Consider the following 9,269-nt stretch of genomic DNA (forward strand, 5'->3'; position numbering starts at 1 on the left):
GCTCAGCATGCGTTACTATGGGCCTTTTCAAGTGTGCGACATAATCAGTGATGTTGCATATAGGCTGAAATTGCCTGACAGTTGGAAGATTCACAATGCGTTTCATGTGAGTCTTCTCAGACCCTATGTGGGTGATGTGCCAGAAGATATACCAGCTGAAGATCAGCCGGAAGTCGAGGAACTTGACGAAATCTTGGTCCCTGAACAGATTTTGGCACACAAAGAAAGGAAAGTGAAAGGCAAGGTTGCTAGGCGTTACTTGGTAAAGTTCAGAAACTATCCACCAATGGATGCTAAGTGGATGGAAGAAGGTGAACTTGCAGAGTCACCAACTGTGTTATCACTTTACCTGGAAGCCTTCGATTTGCAACCTACCTTGACCCCTTGAGTTTCAAAGCTAAATGGATTGTCAGTGTGACAATGGCTTCTGAAACAAATGATGTACAAGGTATTTAAAGTGAGCTCAAATCAAATACCTGTTACATGAATGTTAGAGCTGTACAGATTGTCAGTTTGGCAATTGCTCTTATGGAATGTCCAAAAGTTTGATTAGTGCTATAGAAGTGAGTATTTCTTGTCAGTTTGTCAAGGATACAGTGATTGCTTCTATTGAAGAGTACATGTGTAACTGCATTCTTAAACTGTCGGTTTGGGTATGCTCGAAAGTGTTACGGGATCCAACGTGTACTATAAGACAGTGGCAAAATGTGCAGCTACCATTTTGTCATTGGAAAGTTAGTGACTCAAAGCAATGGCAGAGTGTGAAGCTACCACTATGTCATTGGGACAGGGTTCACACGCAAGCAATACATGAGTCGACGAGGTGTTGAATACACCAGGGTTGACAATGAGCATGTATGTGTCGTACATGTGTCGACAGGTGTTGAATACATCAATGTTGACTAGGAGCTTGTACGACATAGATGCAAACGAGGACGTTTGAGATTTCAAGAGGGGGGTATGTCACCAGCGTGTGACTACTATCTATCCTTTTTGTTGATTTCTTTCTTATTATCTATTTACTTTCACTTTTTGGAAACACCCCTCGGGAAATCTAACTGCCCTGCATTGCATAGCTAGTGTGGAACTGTCCAGAGGGAGTCCGGGCCTGAGGGCAAGAGAGCACTAAGGTTGGACAAGGACTATGGTTAGCCAAGTGGGGTCATTGACTAGCCAAAGTGGAATCCTTTGCTACAGAGGCTACATTTCAGTTTTGGATGTGGCCACAGTGTACAAAGAGGGTCGGATGACCTAGAAAGATACAATGGCAGCATCTCCTAAAATTTAGGGAACTGCTATTTTGGGACCTGAAAATGTCTTCGCGTCATTACGTGCAGTTTGACATGGGGATCATTTTGTTACTCTGTGGCCAAGTCAACAGAGGCTGCAGGTGAGATATTTTTAGACCCGAGGGTCTAAAGCGGGAAAATGCACAAATGAGTGACACTTGGCACTTTGAGGCCAGTTTACTACTTATAGAGAAGGCAAAAACGTGATTTATAGTTGGGAGGCTCATTTTGCAAGTCTCTGTCACAGGTTAAGAGCTATGGAGTGCTTGCTTTCCCTCTTATGCACAGTGCGGTGCCAGGAGTGATGCCCTGCACGCTACGCACTGCCCTCTCTCTCCCCTTTGGCAGTATGTTATGCCCCTCTAGTGGGCTCTTCATTTGACCAATGTACAGTTGTGTGGGTTCATGCGCGATTGCCGAGGCAAGAGCCTCTTGCACAGGTACTGGATTAGCTAGCGGCTAATCCCCCCGCAGGTACAGGTGAATTCGGAGAGGTTTCACGCCAGAAATCTCGTCCGATTCAAAGGGCAAGTAGCCCTACAGGTGCGGGAGCTCGAGGACTTGCTAGGGATGCGACCGGCACGCGAAACGGAGCCCGAAACAGTGAATTACAGCCTGCTGTGTATTTTTGCAGGTTTAGGGTTTTGGCCCTAAACGGACCCTAATACCCCCAGGAGGTTCGGGGACGCAAGGGGACCGCTGTACAGGCGATCTGGAGCATTTTCAGGGCTGAAAACAGAGAATTCAGCGTGCTGCAGATTCTCGCCAGGTTTTGCAAAGTGCCCGTATGCGTCGGGAAAGTCAGTCAATGCGTGGGAATACTGACCGTGAAGGGTTCTAGTACAGTTATGCTGCCGAAATCGGGCTGGAACAGTGGAAATTCAGCCGAGTTTGTGCGGGGCAGCTTGTAGGAACCACAGCGTTTATTCCCTCTTTTGAACAATAAAGAAATACCGAAAGGGGCGCCTAAGTTAGGGGCCAATCTGGTGTCTGTCTACTCATACAGGTGCAATCTAGCAGCCTGTATCCCTCTCCCCTTTTGCAGTGTCTTGAAAGTACAGGTAAAATAGACGACTAATAATGGGTGAAAGCTAAATCAAGGTTTAAAGTAAAGTCTACCGCCCTTTTTGGATTGAACAGGCCGGTTTCACCCTGGGCGCCAAAGTCGCAGGAAAGCCTCTCTGCGCTCCCGCACGCGGTCACAGCTGCCTTGGAGTCTCTTGAACTGACCCCTAAGAGTATGGATCAACTCCACCCAAAAGTCGCAAACAATCTCTGCCGCTAGCACAAGGCGAGCCTCGAAGATGCGGAAGCAACGGGCACGCCAAATGAACCAGAGTGTCATACCACAGACGAGCTCCCAACACACACCTCTCTCACTGTACCACTCTTGGGGGGTAAGCTCTGTAGCAGGCTGAAGTGTAGGTCGACCCCTTGGATCACTATCATCCTGCTAGTGGAAGATAGCTCAAATTGTAGGGTCGGGCTTGTGAGGGTGGACCAGGCAGCAACACCCCAAGTGTATTGTCTCGCTGTGGAAAGAGCTGGCATCAGCCGAAGAACCTGAAGCCAAACCTCATGTGCCATGGGGCAATCCCACAAACAACGACGCCAACTCTCCAAAGGATGATCACAAGCTACACAGACTGCCGAAAGGCCACTATGTACCAACCAGCTCCCCACTATTGTTCGCTATGTGTGCAACTAGCCACTGGAACAAAGTGACTCGCATCAGCTGTCTGAAGTCCAATAACCGCTCCCAAAAGCCCGACAAGAACCCAGCTGTGAGACCCTCCTCCTGCCAGTGAGGTGCTGTAGCCGGACGAGCCTCTCTCCGTGCTACCAGTATGTGTCGCCCCAGTCGAGCAGTGTACTGAAAGAAAGGGATCCCAAGATGGTTGGCTAAAGAGAAGGGTTCTCTCCAAAACCACTCTCCAGGGTCCCACTGCACTCGTGCCAGAGGGCAGCTCTCCCATGCCCAAAGCCTCCAGTGGCCTGTCTCAAGATCTGCTGGGTCAGGATCTGTGACACAGGTCCTCCCATAGATGCCCACTACTCGTATCCTCTGAAAACAGCACTTTGCAACTTGTGGAGCCTCTACTGAGACTTTGAGTAGTCGACCCTCGCCCTGGATCTCAAGGTACGGACTCCGAGCAAGCACGAACTGCGATAAGAACCTCCAGTCACGTGAAGGCCCCCATCCACCTCGGAGCTGCTCTCTCTAGAGGGGTGAGCCACTCAGCTGGTGTAGAGAGCTGACATACCTCTGATCCAAGCATCTGTGAAACCCATCCAGCGTAGAGTGCCCTCCAAGAAGTCCCAGTCAACTGTCGTAGGCCTTCTCAAAATCGAGGAGGAGTATCACCAAATCTTCTCCTCAGAGACGCGCAAGGGCAGAGACTCCCAAAAAGTGAAGATGTTGTCAAGGATACTACGCTCCTTGACAAAACCTGTTTGGGTCCCACCATGTATAATGTTGTCTATAGTAGTGGCTGGATCCTCCAGCTTAGAGCCTTTGCTAGAATTTTGGAGGATGAATTGAGGATGGTAATGGGTCGCCACTGTCGAATCTCATCCAAGGAGCCTCCCTCCTTGGGAATAAGGTAGATCAAGCCCTCACTCATGCTGTCAGGCATCTCATCAGTATGCAAAACGTGTTGGAATGCGCTGCAAAGATCTGAACCAAGCAAGTCCCAATAAGAAGCTAGGAGTCAAACCATCTTCCCCTCGACAACTACCTGGGGGGAGTGCTCTCAGGACCTCATGGAGCTCCTCTAGCTGGAGGGGAAGTTCAAGTCTCTATCGCATCTCCTCAGCAACAAGGCAAGGCATCTATGCCCAAACCTGCTCTTTGCATGCATCCTGACGCTCTGACTAAGGCTCAGCTGACAACAAAGCACGTTAGAAGACAGTAGCAGTTGTCCTCAGGCTCTACAACAACTAATCTGTCGTGGCTCCTCAACTGACTTACACTGGTGTGAGCATGGCGTGGCCCCACTGTCTCAAAAAACGCCCCAATAAATGCCACCCACCTGGGTCCACTGAGATGCCTGCCGATAGAAGGCAAACTCATGACGCCGCTCCTCAATGCTAACCAACTCTTGCCTAGCCTGCTACATCTGCTCCTCCAACCAGGGTTGTCTCGATGCTACTCCTGTATCCTTTGCAAGGAAACAATGAGACGTTGAAGACGCTTCTCCTCCTCCATGGCTGCAGCCAAACGAGTTGCAGACTCTTGAAAGAAGCAGCGACAAAGATCAACCAGTCCAAATGCCACTCACCAGCAGGGATACGTGTCCAGGCTCTCTGTCCAAAGTGCCTCCACTCGCTCTCTAAGCTTTGGATCCAGTAAGATCCTCTCGGGGATAGACATTAAGAGTGGGTACCATCAGATTCGTACTAGGCTAAAGGATGTGCACCAGACTACGTTTAGGACGACATTTGGTCTGTATGAGTTTTTAGTGATGCCATTCGGTCTTACAAATGTGCCTGCTACGTTCAATAGGATGATGGATCGGATTTTCCGCCCACATTAAAAGTTTGTCGACACATTCTTTGATGACATGATAGTCTATTCAAAGACAAGGAGCATAGGTGACACTTAATGTCACCAGCCAGTGGCAATTCCATTTTTGTTCATTTTCTCTTTCTTTGGGGAATTTCGGTTGTTTTACCTTTTGGAAACACCCCTCTGGAAATCTAACAGCCCTGCATTGCATAGCCAGTGTGGAACTGTTCAGAGAGAGTCCAAGCCTGAGGGCTAAAGAGCACTAAGGTTGGACAAGGACTATGGTTAGCCAAAGTGGGTTCATTGGCCAGCCAAAGCGGAATCCTTTGCTACATAGGCTACATTTCAGTTCTGGGTGTGGCTGCACTGTACAAAGAGGGTCAGATGACCTAGAAGAATGTAATGGCAGAAACTCCTAAATTTTAGGGATTGTTATTTTTGGGCGGCAAAATGTCTTCGTGTCATTGCGTGCAGTTTGACATGGGGATCATTTTGTTACTCTGTGGCCAAGTCAACTGAGGCTGCAGGTGAGATATTAATTAGACCCAAGGGTCTAAAGCGGGAAAATGCACAAATGAGTGACACTTGGCACTCTGAGGCCAGTTTACTACTTAAAGAGAAGGCAAAAACGTGATTTTCAGCTGTGAGCTCGTTATTCAGTGCTATCACAGGTGGGAGAGCTTCAATGGAGTGTTGGCTTACCCTCTATGTACAGTGAGGTGCAGGATGTCATGACCTGCACACCTCTCACTCCAGTTAGCTACTCCAAAGCAGGGAAACGAGAGGGTGATAACCTCTCAAGTAAACACACAAAAATCAGCACTGTTTTATTGCTGATTTTGGGCTGTTTTGGGACTGTTTTGTGCTCCGAATCATGCCATAATCAAGGGACACGTAGTCCAAGGCATTGGGAACAGTGCAGGGGACAGTTGACAGCTGAAATTAGGTCAAAAACAGGTCCTAACCAGAAAATACAGCGGTCTGAAATTTATTGTTTTGCAGCCGTATGGATGCCCGATGCATTGGGAATAGTGTCCAATTGTCAGAGAACACTTCTGGGAAGTGTTGGGGCTCAAAACAAGTGAAAAACCAGAAATTCCAGCGAGCTGTAATTGCTCTTTTTGAGTTGGAATCAGAGGGTTTTTGTCAATTGAATCAAGTTCCAGTGTTGGGAATTGTTTGGCATCAATTTTGGAGCCGTTGTGCTGCCAAAATTTAGCCAAAACAGGTGTTGTATTGTTGGATACAGATTAGGATTCCCGGAACTCTGATTTTTGCAGGTTTGGGGCTGTTTCGATGCTCTAAATCCTTCCAGATTCAAGGGGCAACTAGTCCAAGGTGTAGGGAACACTGCAGGGGCTACAGGGAGCTGAAAACATAGAAAAACCAGTCAATAACCAGAAATTACAGAGGCTGGTTATGCCCTGTTTTGGTCAATTAAAGGTGGAATCGGGACAAGGACAGTAGTCTCCTTAGGATTCCCTACTTGCAGACTGTTTTGGGCAGGGTTCTGCGTCGTTATGCTGCCCAAATTCCTCCAAACAGGATAGAAACTGCGGGATACAGGTTTAGTGCTATAAGCACTCTTTGTACTTCCTCTTAACTGTAAAAGAATAAAGAAATACCGAAAGGGGCGCCTATTTAGGGGCCAATCTAGTGTCTGACTCGCATACACGTGCATTCTAGCATCTGTACCCCATTCCCCTCTCTTGTGTCATTATAGTACAGGTAGAATAGACGACTAATAATGGGTGAAAGTTAAATCAAGGTTTGAAGTAAAGTCTACCGCCCTTTTTGAGTTAATAGGCCGGTTACATAACCATTGTGTTCGAAGGGCTACGCAGTAACAACTTGCTTGTCAATCCTAAAAAAGGTGAATTCTTCTTGGAGGAGATCCACTTTCTTCGCCACATAGTGTCGAAGGATGGTGTCCAAATGGATTCTGCCAAGGTTGAAGCAATCAAGACATGGCCAAACTTGAAAGCTGTGCACGATGGCCGTAGCTTTTTGGGCTTTTACTTTGTCACGTGACACATCTAACCCTATGTGTACATGGACAAGCTACTTCATGACATGGGTTTAGTTCAGTTCAGTCAATCTAGAATAGGAAGTGTTCTAGCACTTTTATGAGTCTGTTCGCAGACCGAGCATGTCCAGACACTTAGAGTAGATGCATATACTCTGGTTGCACACAGCATGATCATCAGCATTTCCATCAGAATCCATCAGGGGAATTTTTCAGTGCATTAAAACCTATCTTCCCTATTTTTGACATTTTTCGCTTATTTATTAAGTAACTTTTGTTGGAAACTAGGTAGGCCAATTTTGCTAATGAAATATATAAGCAAACCAGAGCTAGCACTTTCTCGCAGAAGAGGCAGCAGGAGCACTCGCTCACCAGGCAACTTCTCAGCAGAACCCCCAAGAGGCCCTAGCATTTTTGCTGCACAGCAAAAGGCTAGAATTTTTGGACAAAACCTCAGATCAGCCAACGTTTTTGCTTTGACAACAACATGGCGACAACAAGAAGCAGCAGACTCCCCATCGTTAGCAGATTCTCCACAGCAAGACCATTTTCAGCCCTAGCGTTTTTGCATCACTTCAACGTTTATGCAGATCTTGGCGACGGAATCCCCACAAGCATCAGCGTTTTCAGTTTTCAGCATTTAGAACCCGCAGAAGAACCCCCGAACCTCGCAAATCTCACCTTCCCGCAACAGATCCTCGCCGCACGGTCAGATCCCACAAAGTTTACAGTTTCAGCCCGGAAAACGCAGATTTCAGCATCTGCGTTTTCAGCGCGTCGTTATTGCATCGTCGCCATCGACATCGTCATCGAAATAGAGTCAGAATTCAACAGATAGAAGATTAGCAGATTTCAGCCCTTCGCATTTTCAGATTTCAGCCCGTCTCGTCGTCGTCGTCGACATCGTCGGCAAGTCCAAGCATTGTAGAGATTTGTGCAATCATAAGTAGACCACTCTCACCATAGAGAGTGGGGCCTTCGAAGGAGGGTCATAGTGCCCATTCACTTTGTTTGTGTCCATTGCACTCTCTCACTAAAGGAAGGGAAGGCTCTCCCTTCCGTAAGTAAAAGGAACCTTGAGCACAGTTCGGAGCACTCATCTTGAGCAAAGTTCAACATTCACTTCCGCTGCACCTTACATTGGTATCAGAGCTTTGGCAATGTTCTATATCACTCAAGGAAAGAGCCACAATAATTTTTTTGCTTGTTGCGGTCGTACGTAACCCAAGACCTCTTAGGCGTGTCGATTCCTAATCGTGTTTTTGAAGAGTGACAGGAAACCCAAGGGCTTGTCCAGCCTCCCCTTGTGCCTCTTTTCACTCATTGAGAGCGGATCGTGCACTTAGCGGCCGGCCAATCGACGTGAGGTGGGAAAAAGCAACCTTGGTGCGAGCGCAAGCCCGCCAAGGGGTGCACCCGCGGAAAAGAGAAGAGCTCGGGTGAAGAGAAGATCCTTCTCTAACACAGATTGCAAGCGAAAGAAGAACCTCAAGACACTCAAGAACCCAAGAACCAAGACCCATAAGAACCCAAGTTCCTCCTAAACTTAAGAACCCAAGACCACACAAACCCACAAGAATCCACGACTTCAGTAGATGGTCATCAGTCGAAGCGGAATGGATACTTTGCTTGGAGGTGATGAGCATGAGAGAGGCGAAGAAGAATTTTCCCCACCATGAGGTTTTTCCGACCTTCCCCTTCCCCATCTATGCCAAGGATTGCACTAACTCTTATGGAGGAGTTGAAGCAGTTATTTATGGAAAGGAAGTTAGAACGCGAAGCAAGAAAAGTAGAAAGAAAGGCGGACTTTGTAACAGACTTGGACACTCCAAGTCAAGAATCAACCGCGACAGCACCAAATAACCACTTCAAAACAATTCACAGATCACAACAGATTTGCACTGGCCCGGCGGAGTTCCGTGCCTAGAGATATTGGCCCCAAAGACTGGCGCCCCTTTCGGTATTTATTTTTGTATTAATCAATCATCAAAGTACAAGAGAGCGGTTAGGGTTTCACTCTCAGACTCTGCGTCCACATGCTCTGAGAAGTGAGGCCCTCACCACTAATTTAAAGGTTATAAGGGATGCCCAAAAGCAGAGCCCCAAAAGCTTTTAAAATAAAAAGCATCAGTTCTCTCTCTCTCTCTTAGAGAGTCTTTTTCTCTTTTTTTATAAAAAAAAGCAAAATTCGAGTCGCTCTTCATTTTCCAAAAAATAAAAAATAAAAAAATTTAATAGCCTCCGCAATTTCCGGAAATTAAGGTTTCTGGCAGAAATTAGGGTTTGCAAGAATTTTAGGGTTTTTGATGTCCGCCACGTCATCACTTTGTGACATACCCCCCTCTTGAAAACATTGTAATCGACCGCGATTACACCTGCAAAACCGACAAAAGCCATAAACCGTCTTAGCAAACACTGACTGTTAGTACCTACGTACTAGGAACAC

Source organism: Adiantum capillus-veneris, unplaced genomic scaffold (assembly GCF_014529385.1).
Source record: "Adiantum capillus-veneris isolate H3 unplaced genomic scaffold, ASM1452938v2 Hic_scaffold_307, whole genome shotgun sequence".
In the NCBI taxonomy this organism is placed as follows: Eukaryota; Viridiplantae; Streptophyta; class Polypodiopsida; order Polypodiales; family Pteridaceae; genus Adiantum; species Adiantum capillus-veneris.